A 22,159-nucleotide genomic window follows, 5' to 3' on the forward strand; every position below is an offset into this window, starting at 1 on the left:
TAGTAATGGTTCCTCCAGGCTTGAAATTAGCACAATTTACCCCACTCTGTGGCACGTCTTGGTGCTGAAACCCAACTGGTTGCACCACTCTCCGCTCCTGATAAGCCCACACGACAGAGCAAGCCAAGGACATAAGGGAATATAAAAGTTGTCAGCTTACATGACCAAGTAGTGTTGTGTGAAATGACTTTAGCCCGACATTGTTAACGCTGAGCGGGCTGCCTCCGCCATGCTCGATAAAGGCAAATAAAAGGCCAGATAAAGCCCTGATGGAATGCAGTGTGTGTCTATGTGTGTGTGTGTGTCTGTGGGTGCAGGGGTATAAAGTTTGCCATCTAATCCTTGGCCTCTATTATTGCCTGTGTTTAGCAACACAGACACCCCCTGCTCCATTCACCCTTGAAGACTTTCTCCTTCTCTGTGTCACTCTCTATCACATTCTATCACTCCATGGACTCTATCGCATCGGCTGATAGTGCCCATACATAAAAGATGCAAATGTTGAGGCAAGAAATGCTGTTTTCTCGACAGCTATTTGTCTATTCATAGTGTTGTCTTTCATTTTTTATTAATTAGGTGTGTTCTTCTGCTCTGAGATTTTAAATTCTAGAATATTTGCTATCGTCTACATGCTGCCTGAAGGAACCCACTCAAAACCAAACTGTTCCAGCAGTGGAAAATATGTACCATGTAATTGTCACGGCCACGGTTCAAGTGCAAACAAGGGGCCGTTGTTACGTGCCATCTGCCTCTCTCTGCTAATGCGTAATGTTGTTCTATACTGTCTCATAAAAAGGTTTCTATCAGTGGGATGTGACGTGGAGGGGTGAGCAGCACAGTTTCAAGCCAAGGCCCAAACCGACCAGCTCCACAGAGGGGAGGGAAACGGTAGACATGACAAAACCATAAGTCTGTTTGATTAGGACATTCTCACTGCTACTGCTGGCCACGTGCATGCTAATTAGCATGAGTACAATTCATTACCCAAGGAGACATGGGATTATGTCTCTGGATCACTCAGCAGCAAAAAGTTTTGACACTCTGTAATTTAACAGATGGAGGGCTCACTTAACTTTGCCAGCTCCCTATAGGCAAGTAGTGTTAATAAAAGGAGGGAGGGAGTTTGCGGGGATCATGCCATTGTGCGTATGTGTGTGTACAAGCGAGAGAGCAACAGAGACAGATGACAGAAAAGCAGAGTGTTTATGTTGGAGATACTAATTGTGTATGATTGGATAAGCAAAAAAGCAGCTGTTTCGCCGCAGTGGCAGCTACGGCGTATATAGTCGCACATCACATCACAAATCATCCAACATGTACATGCAAGGACAGCGTTACGTGACAAGTTAATATGCTAGAATAAGACTAATTGCTCATTATTTTTGTTTGACTGCATTTCTGCTGTATGAGTAGCAGTGAGCAGTGTGGCTTTGAGTGAGGTCCGTGGGTATGGTCGCACACCCCTACAGCACAGGGCTGCTTTCCGTAAGTGTGCAGTTCTGCTTTTCCCCATAGGAATTACCCACAGTTTGTATTGTTGTAGCATTAAACACAATGGAAGCATCCTGAAGCATTATTTTTTCTGTGTGCAATGTTTTTTTGTTTTTTTCACAAAAATACATTTCCTTTACATCTGATATTTTCTCTTAAAGCTGATTCAGTAACAAACCTTTGAAACAATATGAAACATTTGCCCTTAAACCTCTGAATAAATATATATGTCTGTGTGTTTTCATACTATTTCATACTTTAAGACTATGGTGTTTATTTGAAAGAAAGCCTAAAATCTACAAGGTAAAGTGAAATCTTGTAAAGTGCTGTTCCAATCCTATTAAACCATTTCATAGCCTCTCTAACTCAAACACTTCCCAGTTGATGTCGGTTAAGTTCATCGGGGCTCAGGGCTGACGTCCTAAGGCGGGGATACGGATCTGGCCTCAAAGTAACCTCTAAGGGCAGCTCCCAAGTGGTCACATGATTAATCATGTACATTTTTAGAGAGGCAACTGCCAAGCTTTCCTTGAGTCTGTAAATTCACTAGGTAGAAACTTTACTGGACATTGTTCCTCTAACTACTACGGATAAGGTTTTCGATTTGGTCTTAAGAAATGTCACAGAAGTAGCATCAGCTCCCTAAAGATCTTGAAATGCAGAGATGCTTTTCAGTTTGACACTGTTTATGTTAATTAAAAAAAACACAAAGATGCTTTTGTTCCACCCATTGTTCACCTAATTGATCAGTCACTTAAACATAATTCCTTCCCTAGAACCTGGAAACGAGCCACTTTAACTCCAATCTATAAGTCTGGAGACCTTGATGAAGCCAGCAAGTATAGACCTATAAGCAAACTGCCAGTATTATCCAAAATTACTGAGAAGGTTGCTATCAAACAACTGACAGCGTATCTCAATTCGGGCAATTTTGGCCTGCTTCCAATGCAGTTTGGCTTCCGACCCAAACTGATTTCAAAGCGTTCCAGAGCTGTATGTCTGAGCTCTACTAAGCAATCGGACAAACGGTTGTGTTGCGGTTCTGTGAGGTGTGTGTGGTCATGTGTTAACGATGTGCACATATGTTCATTACCTCACAGGCCAGATGAGTCTAGTAAGATGGTCACACTACGAAAACGCCAATGGCCTCTTTAACCCTCACTGCAGTTTCATGCAGAGAGACCGCCTCTTTATCAAAGATGACACTTAGTACATGTCGTTTTAAAATTTCAAACCATTCAGTACAACGCTTCACATATATTCATACGCCAGCCACGTTTCCTAACATAACACATAAGCAGTATGTTTGTGTAGTCTGATTTTCTTTTTAAAAATGGAGATGAGCTGTTCACATATTTCATCAGTTATTCATCAATTATGCTCCTGAGCTACTGAGGAAAACAAACAAACAAACACAGACATCCATAGATGGTATCTGAGATGGCGGTGACAGTTTGTACATTGTGCATCCTCTGTGACAGATGAACACACATCAGCGATTATTGCTGGTTTATTCCTCCATCCCCCCTTTTCCTGTCTTCATAATACCGCCTGAACCCAGTGACTCGATCAAAGCAAACAGCAGCAACATCTTCTCCACTGATATAAAGATATGTTTCGGCAGCTTAAAAACAACTAAAATTTAAAAAAAAAATTGTTTTAAATCCTAAGATAACAGAAGGGAGAGATGAGAAATGCCAGACATTATTCACAGTCTGGCGTAGTTGCCAGACTAGTCTGGCAGGGAGGGCTAACATGTTCATGTACAGTACGGGCTCATGACAAATGCAACCCAGAGACTGTGGAGTCCATTTACAGTACTTATACTGGGGTAAGGATGGGAACTGTGGGGAAAACAGATAAGGGTATTAAAATGAAACCAGGATAAGAAAACAACAATATGAGGAAAGGAGTGGAGAACAAGGTTTTTTTTTTTTCTTCCTCTTCCTAGTAACCTGTCCTCTTTATGTACATCCAATGAAGTGCTTAATCCAGCCATCAATGCACGGTCACTTCACGCCTATCACAGTGAGCACCACATCTCTCATAGTCGCGTCGACACACCTGTCTGCTTTACTGAACACCTCCCTCATGCATGACCACCAATTTAATTGAACGTCTCTCGAGGAGCAATAAAGAGGCACCATGTTCGAGGAGAGGCCCCTTTAATCGGACATGGCTTTGGACCAAAAGTTTCACATTGAGACTTCCTCTCAAATTTAATCAGCGTCCACCCCTCCCTCATTAGCGGCTCCTCATTCTGCCTCTCGTTTTTCTCTTTTAGCTTGTCACACGCGCTCGTGCTCTCTGTCCCACTCCATCTTTCTTCCCTTCAGACCCTTGTCACTCAGTCAGACGCCTCTTTAGAAAGTTGCGCTTGTGCTCAGTGATTGCTTAAGCTCTGACATCAGTGCAACTGTCACTGATTATGAAAAATTAGCACCCCGTCTGGCCTTATCCAGGGGGCTCAGAGGCCCGCTTTGGAAGGAGCTTTCTGTCTGGTGCAGTGGCTTTGTTTCTGAAAATGTGTGCTCACCCTGTCCTATGAATACAGATAGGGGAGTAGCCAGGTACAACACCATCTTGATCAAGTAGTGCGCCAGCCAGAGATTTGTATTTTTACTTGGACACAGAAGAACTGTGGTGAAGGAGGCTTATAAATTGGAGAACCAGCGATAGTGAAGACAATTGTAGCTGGAATACCAATGCAGTTCTGAGCTGTACGCCGCCTGCAGTTCACCGACCTGTGCGTGATGGTGGCTGCGCTCTTGTGTTTATCTGCTCCCACATGGAAAGACTTTTGAGAAATATAATGCAGTTTTAAAACCAAAACTTTTCCGAGTGATTAAAAAGAAACTTAGAAAAACCGAGGTGACACTGCTCCAGAGTTCTCAAAATTAGATGTGCATGCAACAGTTCTATGATAAACAGTCGCCAATTTCCAGTTACCAGTTTCTTGTTATCATTAAACCTTGTGGGTAGACCAGAAACAATGATTTGATCTGATAATATTACTTTTTATTGTGTTACCAAAATCCCCCATTGTTGTCAAAACTAGAACAGAATATACAGTTTAATGAACCCTTTCATTACACATGTTTTTCATTCTCATGAATGAGTGCAGTGCAATTTATTTTGAGTCATAAACACTCATCCTGTGCCAAATATGTTTAAATCTGGAGATGAAAATAGTCCAACTGATGCACTTTTTTTCAATGTTGCTTGAGTTACATTTGCTGAAAACTACAAATGCTGAGCTGTTTTAGGATATTATATACCATTTGTATATACATTTGATTGAAATATTCAATAGGAACCATGTAGAACATAAGAAAATTGTAAACTGTTTGTCTTTCCCTGGGATTTGTTGACAGATTTTTAGGCATCTAATTAGCAGGATAGCTGGCTTCTTTTAAAAGTATGTGATAACATTTTTCCCAATTTAAAATGACTGTTTTAGATATTTGTGACTTTCATGTATATAATTTCAGAAGAAAACAAAAAAAACAAACATTGATTCAACCAGTCAATGAAAAAGCACATCATCATGAATTACTGTTTTTCTCTAGAAGAGCCACACATTCACAACATGTGGGTGAGGGGGAGTTTTCAAAAACTCATGATTAGAACAGTGAAGAGAAAGAGATGGCCTCTGAGCAAACATTACCGAGGTGTCTTTAATTAAAATGTTTTTGGTACAGAACATTTTGACCATAGTATGAGTCAGTTCATTTCTCTGCAATTTGCCAGGACAAATAATCGCTGAGGAAATAATATTTATGACAATTGACGGAAGAAAATGAAGAAGATAAGTAACGAATATGGCCAATTTTGAGTTAAATGTACTGAACGTATTTTTTACCTATTGACACCGGCAACACTTGATAATAACATAATTAATACATGCTAAATGTATAGTTAATTATATTTAGTTAAGTAATTTCACTGTTGCAAAACGAGTAAGTTGTTCATAAAAAAATTATAGAGCCATTGTAAAGGTCAAAAACATCAGTTGCAACACTCTAATGGCCATCCAAATACTATTTATAAATAAGCTGCACAGTATTATGAACAGAAATTGCAACTTTCCAATAAAAAGTGAAAAAACTTTTAACTAAAGTTTGATTAGCTATACATTTGCAAGTATTTATTTTGTAATGGTATGACAAATATTAATGTTCTAGCGAATACATATATCAAGATATCAAAGACCCAGAAAAAATACAGAGGACATGACCTCAATGTCCTTAACAATATATTGTTTTTTCACTCACTGTTTGCCTGTGGAATCAAAAAAAAAACAGCAGCACGCTGAGCAAACAAAGAATAATCAGGTGCATTTTTGACACCAGACAGATCTCCACACTACCTTTGTAATATACAAGAAAAAAGTCTTCTCAAATCCAATATTAATTTTCTAACCATCTAATAATCTTTCTTCACCTTCACTGTCTCTGCTGGACCCAATGCTGCGTTTGGCTCCGAAAGTGCATGCACAGCACAAACTAGATGGGGCCCTGCTAGGGTGCATCCTGCTTTATTATTATTAACGTATTAGTTTTCCATCATTAGCCAAAGCCCCCAGGAAGAGTGGCAGGCCAATTTCACATAGTGGCAAACCGTGTAATTACAACGTCACATGATACACAGGGTCCCAAAAAGACTTTGAGAGAAGCGGCTGCAAAACAGAGAATACATTTTTTGCGGGTCACAACCCCACAAAATGACTCATTTCATCAACTTCATTATTTTGTTTGGTCCAATAACATATGAAAAATCCATGGAGCAGCTCAAAATGTATCATTTTAAACCCATTTATACCCCCTTCACCAAAGAACGTTAACATTTTATTGTTATTTTATTTCTTTTGTTGCACCACTGAAAAGAAAAGAAAAGAATAGACAAGAAAAGAAAAGAAGAGAAAAGGGGACAAAGGTTAAATATACCTAGTATTTGGTGCATATTCACTTATGTAGGTCAAAAATGCATAATTTAGGCAAAACCAAAGTGATTCTCACAGTTTTTACTTGAAAAAATATATATACTTAAACATCTTATTTGTGGTTAATTAACAATTAAAGTAAGAAAATGTCTTTGACGTATCTGCAAATCTGATGATATTAAAACACAGATACCTACAATTAAATGCACAGGCATGAATAGTATAGCTCAGTAATGTTCCTTGCTGCTGATTTTCAAAAATGACACAACAGCAGATATTATTTGAAAAAGTCTGCTTGTGCTGTACATGCTCTGTAAGAACAAAGATACATGGTTGATCACATGGAGAGTCCTAGTAGTGTCAATGAGAAGCAATGCTGTAGGGTGGTTCACGCATGGGGCTAACAAGCGCTTCAAAGGGCGCCTCTCGGTGTCAGCTTAAACAGATGGTAGAGGGATTGTGTTACATTAATGAAAGGTCCCTGCTTCACTTGAGGTATCTGTCTTCCTGACAGTTCATGTCCCTGTTGAGGACTTATCAAAGTTTCCCCATCATTTTTAAAGAAGTTTCATGTCACCTCCATTGCCAAGAGCAGTCATTTTTAACATCCTCAAGGCCGGTCAAACGCGCACCAGGTGATTATGACACTTTAACCCCTCGAGGGAGACGACAGCGTGTCACTTGATGGCCTCGACATTAACACAGAAAAACACATACATGCTCAACATTTTCACACACGCCTACGCAGGCTCAGATGAAAAACCTCTCAAATGAGCAAAGTGATGTAACATATCTTGGGGAACGGCTTATATTCTATTCAATATCCACTTTCTTTTTTTTCACACTTCTCTGGCAGCTACAGCTGTGAAATACTTGCGCAAATCTGCATTATGTAACTTCTTCAGGAAAAACCTAACTTGGATGACCCAAATTAAAGTAATGCATTTGGGCTGCAAAAAAAATAAAATGAAAAAAATAAATAAAAATTACCAGAAGCCGGAAATCTCATCTGTGCACAGGGGGTGATGCGCGTATTAGGAAATGGTACGTTTCCAGCTGGGCACTATTTTACTGCTAGAAGACACACTGTGACCCAGATGTGGCGGCTTCATGGCGTGCCAATGACGGATGTATATGATTGACATATTCACTTTTTTGTTTAAATACAAACCCAAACCTTTTCAGCATATAACGAACTTGGGGGAAAGGATTGCACCCCGCTTTGCTTCCTCACAGCTAAAAAAAAATTTCTTTTCAGTATGACCTGCTGATTTAAAGTGTCTGCGTGGGGAAAAAAATGACATTGATAATATGCTTGGGCTGTTTATGTTCCTGTGTTCTTTGTGTGCTCTTGCGTTTTATAGCGCCCTGCTCATTTGCTGGACTTTCTGTCGGCAGTTGAAGATTGAAAGAGTAACGTTAAGAGTTAGCCGATGGTCAGCTGAATGTTATTTCTGTATTCACGCTGTCATATTTGGAGCAGATTGAAACGTTTGTCCCGCAGCAGGCTGCCAGCTGCAGAGTGTTGGTTTCAAGTGCTACTGTGTATATATATCACTATGTGTTGTTAGGCCGCTGACAATATGCACTTGTGAAATCAGCCAAGTGCTGGCAGTTGTTTTTTTGCTGGACCCGGCCATTGCCAAGAATGTACAAAAATACATCAGTTGTGTGTGAATAGAGAATACAAATGGACATGTATCCTAATCTAAAATGCATTTGTATTATCAAAAAAAAAAAAAAGGAAAACCGTGCATTTCCTGCCAAGGATAAGATCAGCAGTTCACACACCATCTGCAGATCTGTTCTTCCACCTGAAGGAGTTTGCACAAGCTTAAGAAACGCAATGCGCAGACTTCTTCCATAGTGATTTACATTACTTTTCATGAGTGATTTATACCAACATATTTTTCTGTTCTACTCCAATGTAAAGTACATGGGGCTCAATGGTAAGGTCTTGTTGATTATCAGTCACCTATGTGAAATTAGCCATATTGTAGCACCACGGGGAGATATTGAAGAAGTAATCAATTAAAAAAAACATTAATAGTAAAACAAACTAGCAAAAACTAAAATAAAATTGGTAATGAATGTTAGTTTTGTATGACAATGTAGTAAATGTCTCCTATCTTCTAGTCATATAAAAGTAAGCTAAAAGCTCAAGACAGAGAGCAAGTGAAAGGAAATGACAGACCACAGTTGATTTATGAGCTATTTACAGTTAAATTTGCAAAGCAGAATTGACGTCTGAACCTCTAAAATGCAGGCTTTTATTTTTCTGATTGTTTGCCCCTTCAACAAGGAAATCTTAGATGGTATCCTGGTGTTGTTATTTATAAAACACTTTTGCCTCAAAACTCAAGAAGCATTCATTTCATTTCCTAGATGTCTAGGAAAGAAGGAAAGAACAAATCTTTAAACACAGTTTTGGCCTGAAGGTCAAGTCTGGCTTTTTGACTTCTTTGGAAAATCCTATTTTGACTGCAGGTTTCTAATGACTGTGACCTAGAAGAACTCTGTTCAAGGCAAAAGTACAATTTTAACCAAAGTAGTCAAATTTAGATGAAAAGCGAACTAAACATCTCTATTGAGGATTTGGGACTGTTTTCCCAAACGCTTTACACATCAAAGTTTTTGGATCTGTGAGAAAATGCTAATCGATTTTAGAGACAGGTACAGTAGCTGAACCAGACAGCCAGGTAATCGAAACGCCCCAATTTTAAGGATAGCAGTGGGCAAATTAATTTTATGTTTTGCACAACAGTGTTCATGTCTCTAGCAGCATAGAGTGTAATGAATTTGTTGATCGCTCAACTTTTCATATAGCATCATCACTAGGTCAAAAATTACATTTGTCCACCATCAGCTATCAGCCTCAGCTTTGCCCTCTGTTTAGTGCTATCGACATCTTCAATTTTTAAATGTTGTCATTTCTGTATTATTAGAAGCAAGGTGCTACGGAAAAACTATTTGGGTATCAAATCACTCAATTCATAGCAAAATGTACATAGCTTGGATTAAAAAACAGTGCCCCTAAACAGGTACTCAGGACAGCAAACATTTCCTACATTTTCTGGTAGACAATTAAATGAAAACATGAACCTGAATAGCCATTCCTCCCACACCTTTCCAAACAATTATTCACACTGCGATTAAGCCTGCTGCGCAGATATGACAAAAAAACAAGGTTTGCTCTATGAAGCAGTTCTGCTGAGCATATAAACGACCCTTAGACTTGTAAAGACTATAGTAGCATTGAACAGTAACCTTCTTCTTTGTTCTGTAAATAATAGATCTTGTGAGTTATATAATTTGCACATACAGTGGGGCAAAAAAGTATTTAGTCAGCCACCAATTGTGCAAGTTCTACCACTTAAAAAGATGAGAGAGGCCTGTAATTTTCATCATAGGTACACTTCAACTATGAGAGACAGAAAGGGGGGAAAGAATCCAGGAAATCACATTGTAGGATTTTTAATGAATTAAATGGTAAATTCCTCGGTAAAATAAGTATTTGGTCACCTACAAACAAGCAAGATTTCTGGCTCTCTCAGACCTGTAACTTCTTTAAGAGGCTCCTCTGTCCTCCACTCGTTACCTGTATTAATGGCAGCTGTTTGAACTCGTTATCAGTATAAAAGACACCTGTCCACAACCTCAAACAGTCACACTCCAAACTCCACAATGGCCAAGACCAAAGAGCTGTCAAAGGACACCAGAAAACAAAATTATAGACCTGCACCAGGCTGGGAAGACTGAATCTGCAATAGGTAAACAGCTTGGTGTGAAGAAATCAACTGTAGGAGCAATTATTAGAAAGTGGAAGACATACAAGACCACTGATAATCTCCCTTGATCTGGGGCTCCACACAACATCTCACCCCGTGGGATCACAAGAACGGTGAGCAAAAATCCCAGAACCACACAGGGGGACCTAGTGAATGACCTGCAGAGAGCTGGGACCAAAGTAACAAAGGCTACCATCAGTAACACACTACGCCGCCAGGGACTCAAATCCTGCAGTGCCAGACGTGTCCCCCTGCTTAAGCCAGTACATGTCCAGGCCCGTCTGAAGTTTGCTAGAGAGCATTTCGATGATCCGGAAGAGGATTGGGAGAATGTCATATGGTCAAATGAAACCAAAATAGAACTTTTTGGTAAAAACTCAACTTGTCGTGTTTAGAGGAGAAAGAATGCTGAGTTGCATCCAAAGAACACCATACCTACTGTGAAGCATGGGGGTGGAAACATCATGCTTTGGGGCTGTTTTTCTGCAAAGGGACCAGGACGACTGATCCGTGTAAAGGAAAGAATGAATGGGGCCATGTATCGTGACATTCTGAGTGAAAACCCCCTTCCATCAGCAAGGGCATTGAAGATGAAACGTGGCTGGGTCTTTCAGCATGACAATGATCCCAAACACACCGGCCGGGCAATGAAGGAGTGGCTTCATAAGAAGCATTTCAAGGTCCTGGAGTGGCCTAGCCAGTCTCCAGATCTCAACCCCATAGAAAATCTTTGGAGGGAGTTGAAAGTCCGTGTTGCCCAGCGACAGCCCCAAAACATCACTGCTCTAGAGGAGATCTGCATGGAGGAATGGGCCAAAATACCAGCAACAGTGTGTGAAAACCTTGTGAAGACTTACAGAAAACGTTTGACCTCTGTCATTGCCAACAAAGGGTATATAACAAAGTACTGAGATGAACTTTTGTTATTGACCAAATACTTATTTTCCACCATAATTTGCAAATAAATTCTTTAAAAATCAGACAATGTGATTTTCTGGATTTTTTTTTTTTTTCTCATTTTGTCTCTCATAGTTGAGGTATACCTATGATGAAAATTACAGGCCTCGCTCATCTTTTTAAGTGGGAGAACTTGCACAATTGGTGGCTGACTAAATACTTTTTTGCCCCACTGTATGTAGGGCTGGGACGACGCGTCGACGTAATTGACGACATAAATTTGTCGACATGAATAATTTGCGTCGACGCGTCGTCCCAACCAGGAAGTGGCAGTACCTGCGGAGGCTGAGAATAGCCCCTCTCACACAGAGACGCTGCATTAACGCCGCAGCTGCGGTTCGTCAATTCTCCGCCATTGGTCATTCAAACAGTGCGAAGCACCACTGGAGTAAAGACGAACCGCCATGTAATTCAAACAGAAAGCTGCTCTGCTGCTCATAAAGAGACGTAACGGTACACGTCATGATGATGACGTCGGGGTGTTTCCCAGGTGTCCCCCCGTCAATCTAAACCCGCGGACCGTTTATAATGTGTAGTGATTGAGAACCCGGCCCCCTGAACATCCTGGAAGGTGAAAGAGTTACGTTTTTCGCGCTAAGTTACATTATTACATAATCGCCATCAGTAAACAGGTCGCTGCGTGACTCTGTCACTTGCGGGGATGGAGGCTGTTTTCTGGGGGAAAGTTCACTGAAGTCTCGGTCAGGAGGGCTGACCATTGCGGTGATTTCTATCAACACAACCACTTGAGTGAGTTAGTTATTAAGGTTTTTGCCGTTGACAGAAGCTGTTTTTCGGGCAGAAATGTGATGAAGAGTTAGTAGGACAGGCGGAAGGACAGATGCTGCTCCGCCTACAACTGCGGTATTTTGTTCCTCATATAAGTTACCAACGACGGTTACAGTTACTAAGTTACTTTTGTTCGGTCTTGTAACGTTAAATTAATCGTTAGTCGACTAATCGAAAAAACAATCGCTAGATTAATTGTTTGAAAAATAATCATTTGGGACAGCTCTACACATATGCACTATACACTGTGCACTGCTGCCTTCCCTGTAAGAGAGATCACAGAAGAAAACAAGTCATTTTTTGACTTTACAGTCCGATGCTTGTCAAATAAATCGGATTTCTGCACATCAAGGGATGTGTTGTGCTTGTATGTTTTATTCATTCAGTCAGTCATATAATTCAGTGCCCATTTCAGGATCAGGATATACTGTAGTTACTTCATGGTTGGTGAATGATAATTAGAAGAACTAACATCAGACTCAAGGTTATGGAATTGTTTTTCTTTTTTATCATTAATATTTTGGCGTGTAAAAGGAAAGACAGCAGTTAGCAAGGGATAGACAAGTGTGCAGGGAAAGCGAATGCTGCAAAGGAAGTGTTCAGTGTTGCAGAATGTCCTTCTCACCCCAGTGAATCATTGACTCCTGATACAAGGATAGCTAACCCTGCCCTTTCCCCATGCCATCTCCCAACACTAACACGCACCACTGACACATGTCATACTTTGGTCACCTGGGAGAACAGGGGAGAGTAGAAATGGAGAAACATGGTCTGGGTGATAAACTGGGGCAGCTTTACATGGGAATCATTGCTTTACAGGCTGGTCATCACAGACCGAACCCCTAGAGAACTTCAGTGAGAGCATGCTGACAGGCTGCAAATCCATGACAAGCCTATGGAGGGGGAACAGATCTCAAGCCACTCTCACAGTGAGACAGAGGGTGAAAAAAAAAAGATGTAAGGGGATTTCTATCTGTAAAAAGCAGGGTTGACAGTGATTAAGAAATGAGACCCTGCTGTGAAAAGGTTATCATTAAAAGGTCATCTGTTTATCCCCTCTCTTTCACTTTCAAAGTCTAATGTCTCACACACACAGACACACACAAGAACACACAAATGCACATAAACACAGCTTGAAGCTTGTAAAAAAGTCTCTCTGTGGGGACTCAGTAACAAACAAGACCAAGGAAGTTGAATTCAGCCGGACTAAAACTGAAACCTTTGTCGGTAACCTTCTGCCCGTAATATACTCGCAAACCTGCCAAATGGATCCAGAAGAACGCATCGCTGAATCTGTCTGAAGTGGTTTTAAGCCGCAGCGCTCCCAATCCTAATCCTCCAATTCCCATGAACACCATGTTGTGATGTGTATTACAACCTTTGGCTTGCTGTGACGCCGCCTCTCTGTGGCTGAGGGACTGTGGTAGAATCACAACAACCGTACAAGATTTCAGTAACATTGTTTTGTGATGACTGCGCTCTAGCCAGGTGAGACAGATGTGGAGATATTTGACAGGGGAAACAAAGCCAAAAAGGGAGAGAAAGGAAAACAAAAGACAATGAAAAATAATGCCAAAACTTTGTCTGGCCTATTAGCTTATATGTTAAAAAAAATCATGCTGAAAAGGTAATGCAACTTTCTGTATAATGAACCTCCTTTAAGGACGATAAACCATCTACTGTTTAACCTTATTACGAAAACGTCACTGACCAGCTAGGTAACACAGACACCAATATATTATTAATTTAAGTGATGAATTTGGGCATTATTGATGATACCCAAAAGACCCGATAGTAACAATGCAAAGAATAAATCATGTGCAACGCTTGGTTAAATATGAAATTTAGGTTTCATAGTCAAGTTTGCAACAATATTTTATATACAAAGCACGGTTCCACGGCACACCTGCTGGTGAGCATTCCATGTAGTGTCACATTGTATGACTTTGCAAATGTTTTTAACCTTGTCAACAGTCGCAGTTTGGTCAACTTTAGCCCCCTTAAAAAACTAGAGAAAATAACAATGCCCGGTCAGAGTTAAGAAAAGATTGTACCTTGGATTTGTATGTAACGGTTAGTTACATAAGTGACGTAATGTAATGTAGGAGTTCATTCATGTCATTAAGTGAAGTTAACTAACAAATAAATACCAAGCAAATCACTGGACACTTGGCCAGAAATTGGATGCAAATCCCTGTCTCTGGGGGGAACATCCATCAAATGACCAACATAACCAACCCAGCCTCACCCCTTGGCTCACCCGTTATATACTCCAATAGAGTGTTGCACCAAGAAGTGGCACTAAGTGATACGTGATACGAGCCACTGTACCAGCTGCAGTATTTGACGCATTGGGAGTAAGAACGGGCTGACAGTTTACCAACATTATGTCCCCGTAGAAGTACAACAGAGTATATAATCAATACTGTTTATGGTCCACGGGAATGTATAACGAGTAAAATACATGCCATCAACAGTTAGACACTTAATTACTTTTAATGTTTTATTACCCCTAATTTAGCCTCACACTGCTAGTATACGTATGTCTAGCGTAGGTGGCAGTAAACTGATAGCTGAAAAAAGATCAAATAAACAGGGTACAAACCAACACTGTACACAGGTATATAGTAGTTAAAAGATGTCTGTCAATATTTAGCTTTGTCCCATCTGATGATATGTCGGATGTAACAATGTCAGTTAAACTGTAACTGCCATAGAGCTACCAGTAGGGGCTGCTGTTGAGACATGATGTCGATCAACTGATGGCGACAGGACAGAGTTAAAACTGGCAATATCTCATGTTGCTCACATATTTAAACAATTATGTAGAGTGGGCAGAGGAGGACTTGGATTATAATGGAGGGTGATAATGATGCTGATGCCAACATCAGTGATGTCCACCCACATGCAGACAGGTGGCATTTTGTAGGCACAACAATCCATCAGAATCACTTTTGCTGAATAATATGCTCCTTTTGTTTTTGTGTTGTTATGTGAGAAGTAACACAACAGTGGTCTCTAAGCTTACCTGCTAGATAAACCACTGTAATCTTTAAAGTTCAAGTGAAATGTATATCTGCTCTGCAAATCATATGTTGCGTGTTCTGCTCTGAGAAAAACCACAACCACAAGAATCATTCATATTTTGTATTTATGCTTTCATGATGACACCCCCTATCTTTTGCTGTAACATTATCCTGCAGATGGTCACTGTGACTAACAGCCAGGGAACAGCCTGTTACACGAGAGCCGCTAACGTCAGATTGTTGGCTAGATAGCTAATTAGTCCGTCAATTGCAACAAATTAAAGATGTAAACATGCATGCAAATCTCACATAAGTTTCAATGCTGCTGTTGTCCTACCCTTCAAGAATACTGCTTATACAGCCTGTGAGTTAAGACATACATGTCCTTATTTGGAATCAGCCTGCACGTTACTGTCAAACACAAGCTGCAAGAACAGATGGCAAAGTCCAACCTAAAATGTGACTACAGTTGTTTACACAGCTGTAAAATTAGTAGTATTAAGGACAAACTCTCATCTGTGGCTGTGGCTCCACCGACACACCTTTACAACAGTATTTGCAGGTGTTTTCAGTAATCCCAAACTCCCAACTACTTCTGCTAATGACACTCTTGGGTAACTGAACCACCACCTGCCCTCTTTGCCAAGATATTTCCCCCGATGTAAATGTCTGCATGTGGCACTTACCAAGAAGACTGTTTAAAAATTAATTATAATTTCAATGACTTGCTTTGGCTCTATCAGTTCACATCACAAGACTTCACCTGCCATAACCCCTATCACTTTGTTTGCACTCACCGCAATGAGCTGCTGAATTTAATTTGTCTCCTAAATTAGTTGTTTCAACTGCCTGTCACGTTGTATGTATAGTGGCACTATTGCACTTCATCAGGGAAATTATGCAGCTTAAAGCAGGGCTGGATCAGTCTGTAGCAAGAGTTTTCCCAGTGGGCTGGCGGGTTTATGTGCCTCCAAGAGCAGCCTGTGCTGTTTTTGTAGCCTATTATTAGATGTGCTGTGGCACTTCTCACAATACATATATTAAATTAATGTTTTGCTGCCATCAGGTGCCAGTTGGAAATATAAGAACATGCTTGCTTCATCAAACTTAGCAATGTAAACAAAAGACTGTAATTGTCAGCGCCACTCTATAATCAAATATATCAGTACTACAGTATCAAATTATGTTAGAACAGTGTTAGCAAGGAGGGAACTGACCGCTGCCTCTCTATGCACCTATGCAGTGTGCAGGGATAATGGTAGCAGATTTACCACACCTAAATTACAGGATTTTTTTAAACAACGGGTTGTCGTATCTAGCAGTAAAGTGAATTTACGACAGGTGCTGCTTGTTATTTTTATTTCATTCTAACTGTTGCAAGCTAACTAACATAATTCTGTGGATTGGTTGAAACCTCTGTCTCCAGCTGACTCCAGTTTGAAATGAAAAGCCTGCTACAGGGTCTGAACATTTGAAGTCTACATGCATGATATGCTAATGCAGCGCTGTGTAATGGTGCAAAAAAGACCAAGGCGAAAAGCTCCAGGTTCCAAGCCAAAGGGCAATGTCCTCATCAGTTAATGATGCATCTAGAAGACATCTAAATGCAGGAGCAGCAGTGCCCTTGTGTAGTGCTACCTAGTCTTATAGTACGGTATGATAATAAAAAGAAAATGTAACCAGAATGGCACAGTAGATGTGCTAGATCCCGATTTTCATTTGGATCCACATCAAATTGTATTAACTCATAAATACTAGCCACCCTAAATAAGCCTGATTTTAATCATCAAGATCTATGCATTTCTCCCTGAGAATGTAGTTAAAATGTTCTGAATAAGCCCTCTTCTGCAATGTTAAAGAAAGTGAGAAAGAACTCCTGTCTCAGTCCCTTTATCTTGATCTGCACCATAAGTTAATGAGGTCTCTTCTGGGCTGAGACCCATACTCAAACCAAATTGTGTGGACATCCTTCCAGGAGTTTTTTGCAATCCTGCTGATAAACAGACCAACCGATCAACTTACATGGGCAAGGAACCATAGACACGTATTTTGTTACTTGTACACATATAACACAGTTAGATTGATGCTTTTAGTTTTCAATTTCAACAATATGTTTCAATTTTACATTAGAAAACAAGTTTTGAGGGTCAGGACATAGCACTACTTTTGGAAAAACATAGTGGCTAAATCAAATTTATTACAGAGAAGGTCAGAGTCATATCAGCCTATACTCAAGTACAACAGTTATTGACATCTGAGACTGGTACAGCTGATGTATCAGTCCTGAACGTGGCTTTTATTTTTAATGTAACCTGGAACCTCACAAAAAATTGAAATAAGAAAGAGGGGTTCCATGTACTGTCAAGTTGAACTATCAAAAATGTGACCACCATTTTAAAAAAATTTGACAAAAGCAGAAGTAGCACAGCACCTTTCTTCTTGATATACAGTATATTGATTACTTTATGTAATAATACATTCGACACTTGTGGGCTTGGCTTATAAGCAATTGAAAGTGCTATATTGCTGTTGTTGTTTCCTCCCCTTTGAATTCTTTCATATTCTGTTAAGTTTTATACTGCAGAACAGTACATAAATCAGTCCAGACTAAATTCCTTCCTGTCATGATTACTCTGATTGTAAAGCAGCAGAAGCTCACAATATGGGGTGCGCAGTAAATATTAATCCATCCTTTTGACACAAACCTTTGCTGGCAGAATTAAAAAAAAAGCCTTTTCAGTCAGGTGTCGCTCCAATAGGAAAGTTTGATCCCATGCTGGCACAGCATGCGAGGCAATAAAGTACAGCAATTCGTGTTTCCTGGCAGCACATCACTTGTGAACCAAAACACCCGTCTAAGATGGTGAAACATCCACTGAGTAGATTTTGAGGAATGCAGCATGCTGAGTCACTCGATAGGAACCTTTTTGGGTACCAGATATGTAATCTTGACACACACACACACACACACACACACACACACACACACACACACACACACACACACATATTGATGGGCAACTTTATGTTCATGACATCGGATTCTAAAGGCATGAATGTTTCTTCATATACTAGAGTTTTAGCATTGCATTTACCCCGCTATTCATATCGGTGGTTATACAAAAGCTGTCCTGCAGGGAGTGAAACTGAGATGACAACCCAATCAAATGTCCTTTTCCCTGCCTCTGATGCTGTCAGTGCCTCATGTTTTTCCAAATATGCCTTGACAAATTTCTTTTATAGATGCATGTACATGCCTTGGCTGTGTCGAGGGACTGACAACATGATCAAACTTGTTCTTCCCTCCAGTGCGGAAGCCAGTTATTGATGTGTAATTTAGAGGTCATGGCTCATTTCAGTTGCTTTTCTTGATAGTGGCTGAATGTGTCCAACTCAGCATCATATGTGTTTGTTGTGAAAATGAGACTGACAGAAGTTGAAGGGACTAATGACTCCACTATAGGTTTGTTTAATTTGGGTCCATCTTAGAGGAGGTGGTAGATGTGTCTCACTACCATAACTGTAATTAAGACTACTGCATTCAAGAACATGGTGATGGTGCGCAGCCTTAACTGTGAGTGTAGAGGTGTTGCATGAAATCTGTCGTTTGTGTTAAATCTATGACTGCAGTCAGCCATGGTAACTTGTCACAAGCACGCCATGGCAATCAAGAGACATATTTGGGTCAGTCAATCTTGCCTCTGTACCTATGCGCTATCAGACTTCTTCATGGTTCAACGCACTGGAGAAAATTTCTTCCAAATTGCATCTTTCATTTTATTCAGCAGTGTCTGCAGAATGAAAGTACAGAGCCATTAGTTTTAACATCTAATTTTAGCTATGAACTTTAACATCCTTGCGAAGAATTTTCACCACAATCCTCTCAGCAGATGACTGCTTGTACTGTATTGCCACAAAAACACCATGGGCTATTAATTTTAATGGTTTAGTGTAAACATCAAAGGTCATTAGTTAGCATCATAGTGGGGAAAAAGCAACAAAGAAACATGCCCACTAACATAGCAACTAACTCTGGTAATGCTAGGACTTTTTTTTTTCTTTTGATTTTTTGAGTTCATGCTGTGACTGTTGGTGGATTGTAACCACTACATAAATTACACCAGCAGACATCAAATTATTAGGATTATTTCCAAAGTGAGTACACTAGCAAAGCACAAATAATGTGTTTTTATTCTGTACAAATACTTTTGATATTTCTGTAGTCACTCACTAGTACTGTAGTTCACTGAAAATGGCCTTCGGAGACTAAAACTGGTGATTTCATTTGTAAGGATGTGCCATTTCATAAAGCACTGGTTTGTGTACTTCAACCTTGGAACCAGTGCTCGCAGAGAAGGACAAGTCAATATACTGTGGGTTTAAATCCATTGGTAGCAGCCCAAGAGAAAACTGTAGAACATGACTGCTTCTTTTAATCACTTCTACAGTACTAAGTGCAAAGACTAAAGGGCATTGCACACACACACTTAACACTACATGTACACTACATGTTGCACACACCGACAAGCCATGCAGGTAGACGGGGTCTGCCAGTCCCTAGTTACTATGGAAGATGCGACAAGATAAGTCGTGTATCCTGACTAGTCAGCCTGTGATGATGCATTGCCTGAGTGTTTTGCTCTTAAAGGAACTGAAAAGCTGTTTTCTAAATTGGCTTCTTACTTTGTGTGGGGGGATGGGGGGCTACATAAACCCACAGCCTTGATCCACATTTACAACAGTCTTGGTTATTATACTTGAGAGACTTCTGTCTCTGTTGTTTTTATCGTGAGCCGCAGGACATTGTCAGAAAACGTGATGTACTTCTGTGCACCATCAAGCAACATTGCAATCAAAATGCAATGGCAGTTGTGTGGTTTCAAATCAGATGAGTGGTTCTCAAGATATGCAAAAGACTGACAGTCAGACAGACATTCCTTGCTTGTCTGTTAAATGCTGTAAAGTGCTAAACTGTCGTAGATCGATAACTATGTTTTTTCTACTGTTCATGTAGTTGTTGAACATTAGTGATGGTTTATATATTGTTTCTTAGGAACATCCTTAACAGTATATCTTTCAAATCCCCTTGTACGGATGTCAAAATTAATAGTTAGATAATCTATAAATACATTTATTTATATTATGGTAACACATTTGGAAATCATGACTAACCAGCATATGATGCACCACATGATGTAGCAACATTGCTACTGGTCAGCAATACTACCATATGTGTCATTTTGAGGAAAGAATTATTCAAGTTGATTATCATTCTCTCCTTTGAGTTTAACTGTTACTCTGTTACAATACTGTGTTGATGTGTGTTTAGGCTCATGTGCTAACCTCACTAAGTATCCAGTGGCCCAATGACAAACGTACCTCAGAGTCTTTTCAACGGGTGACTGAGCCTGTGATAGAAGACATGGACTTGTGCTCCAGAGCCATCGATAGCAAACGTGATAAATGAACATGTGTGGGACAGAGGGAGAGACAGAGAGGGAGAGAGCTGGTGCTGTAGCTCCTCTGGTTTGGCGCAGGGGTCTACCTCGCGATTCTTAATGACTCTGTGGCGTTGATCTGTGAAGGAAAGAGAAAATGGGCCATTTAGTGAGAGAAACAGTCAACCTGCTATGTCTTGTCCATTGTCTGGGATTTAAGTGAAAAAATCAATTTGTCATGACACTTTGCCGATAAAAGTAATTCCCCTGTTCTCTCTTCCCAGTCCTCATCTGATATGCACACTAGGCTTAGAACCAAGAAGGGGGCTATTGGAATGATTGGTTGCACACTTAGACACTTTGCAAATAAATGCCCTGTATTTCCATATTTGGACAGGCCAAATGCCTATATTCACAGGCTTCATACAGCTTTTCAGAGGAAAGTACTCAGTCACTTCCAAGGTTCTGAAATCATCACATCTATGTAAATGCAACTGCAGGAAATAAATCCTAGAATTCCTTTACACCCACAGCAGTTGATACATTGTCGCTTTGTTTATTTTATCAGCTGTTAAGTTAATTTTGATTGTAGGTGATGGTCATGATTTTCCTAATGCTTATTTTAGAGTAAGAGAGCAACAAATGAATTAGCTAGCTCTAAATAACATAATCATATACAATCATATGTATTCTTCAGAACATAAATCTCCTCTATCAGCCTTTTGTTTTTCTCTTTCAACTCTCTTTTCTTTTTCCAACCTTTACTTCATCCGTCTGTCTCATTCTTTGTCCCTCAAGGTACTGTTATATCTGTCTCACAGAGGAAGTGGCGAGCTGAAGCTCTTTGGGAGATTCAATGTTCAACATTCCCGTAACACTCTCCACATGGTCAATGATGACTTGGTCCTCCAGCAGCAGATACTCATGCATATTCTCCACCATAACTGCATTGGCCAAGAAGCCTCTTTGTACAGAGGTTTTGCCATGGGACATGATCTCCCAGAGGTGGCACCTCTCTGCTTTGGTGGACAACTGCTAACGGTAGAATTCATCCAATCTGTCATCCAGTGGCTGTCTCTGTTGAAGCTCGTCATAACACTGGATGAACTCCATCAGGACTCCATCAAAGGATCCCTTATGTATGGAGCCAGATTCCACGAAGATCTGAAGAACTCTGAGTTCATTCTTTGCTCCTGATGAGCACTCTTGGGTTGAGCTTTGAGACAGTTTGACAACTCTGATTGAATTGTAGCTTCAGCGTTTGGGTGTTCCTTTCTGTGATCCTCAAGAACTCATGCTGTAAGAAATCCAACATTAATCATTCAGATTTGTTATATCATGGTTGTCCGCATCATTATATTCTAACTGTATTAGCTTCAGTGCTGTGGTGGTGTTTCTGAACTTGTACAGTAACTCTCAAAGCAATGTGAAAGGATCCTCACTCATAAATGGGAGCATGGCTTTATTACCTTTCCTGCTTTCTTAAGACAGGAACAATTTCCTTTGCAACCATGAAAAAGTCCAGTTTTGCTTGAGAGACACTCTCTCCATTAATAATCTCCGCAGCTTTGCTTGACCACTTTTTGGACGGGTCTTCAAAAAGGACAATATCTGAAGACTCCCCTACGCCGCCTCAACATTTTCCAGCCATCTGTAATGACAAAAATCATGGGGGAATCTTGCAGACTAATGGCTTACAATGTTGTCTTATCTTAAAAAGATACTTAA

At 40.2% G+C, this 22,159-nt stretch overlaps 1 long non-coding RNA gene across 1 annotated transcript in view; it reads left to right on the forward strand.

Annotated features, from left to right (window-relative positions):
• The window catches only part of LOC115592796 (uncharacterized), a 33,671-nt gene extending 11,946 nt beyond the window's left edge, over positions 1 to 21,725 (forward strand). Inside the window, exon 4 of the long non-coding RNA XR_003986222.1 lies at positions 21,230 to 21,725. This is a non-coding gene — a long non-coding RNA (uncharacterized LOC115592796). The remainder of the gene's footprint in view (positions 1 to 21,229) is intronic.
• Positions 21,726 to 22,159: the final 434 nt, after the last annotated feature.

The sequence above is a fragment of the Sparus aurata genome, chromosome 1, assembly GCF_900880675.1.
Source record: "Sparus aurata chromosome 1, fSpaAur1.1, whole genome shotgun sequence".
Taxonomy (NCBI): domain Eukaryota; kingdom Metazoa; phylum Chordata; class Actinopteri; order Spariformes; family Sparidae; genus Sparus; species Sparus aurata.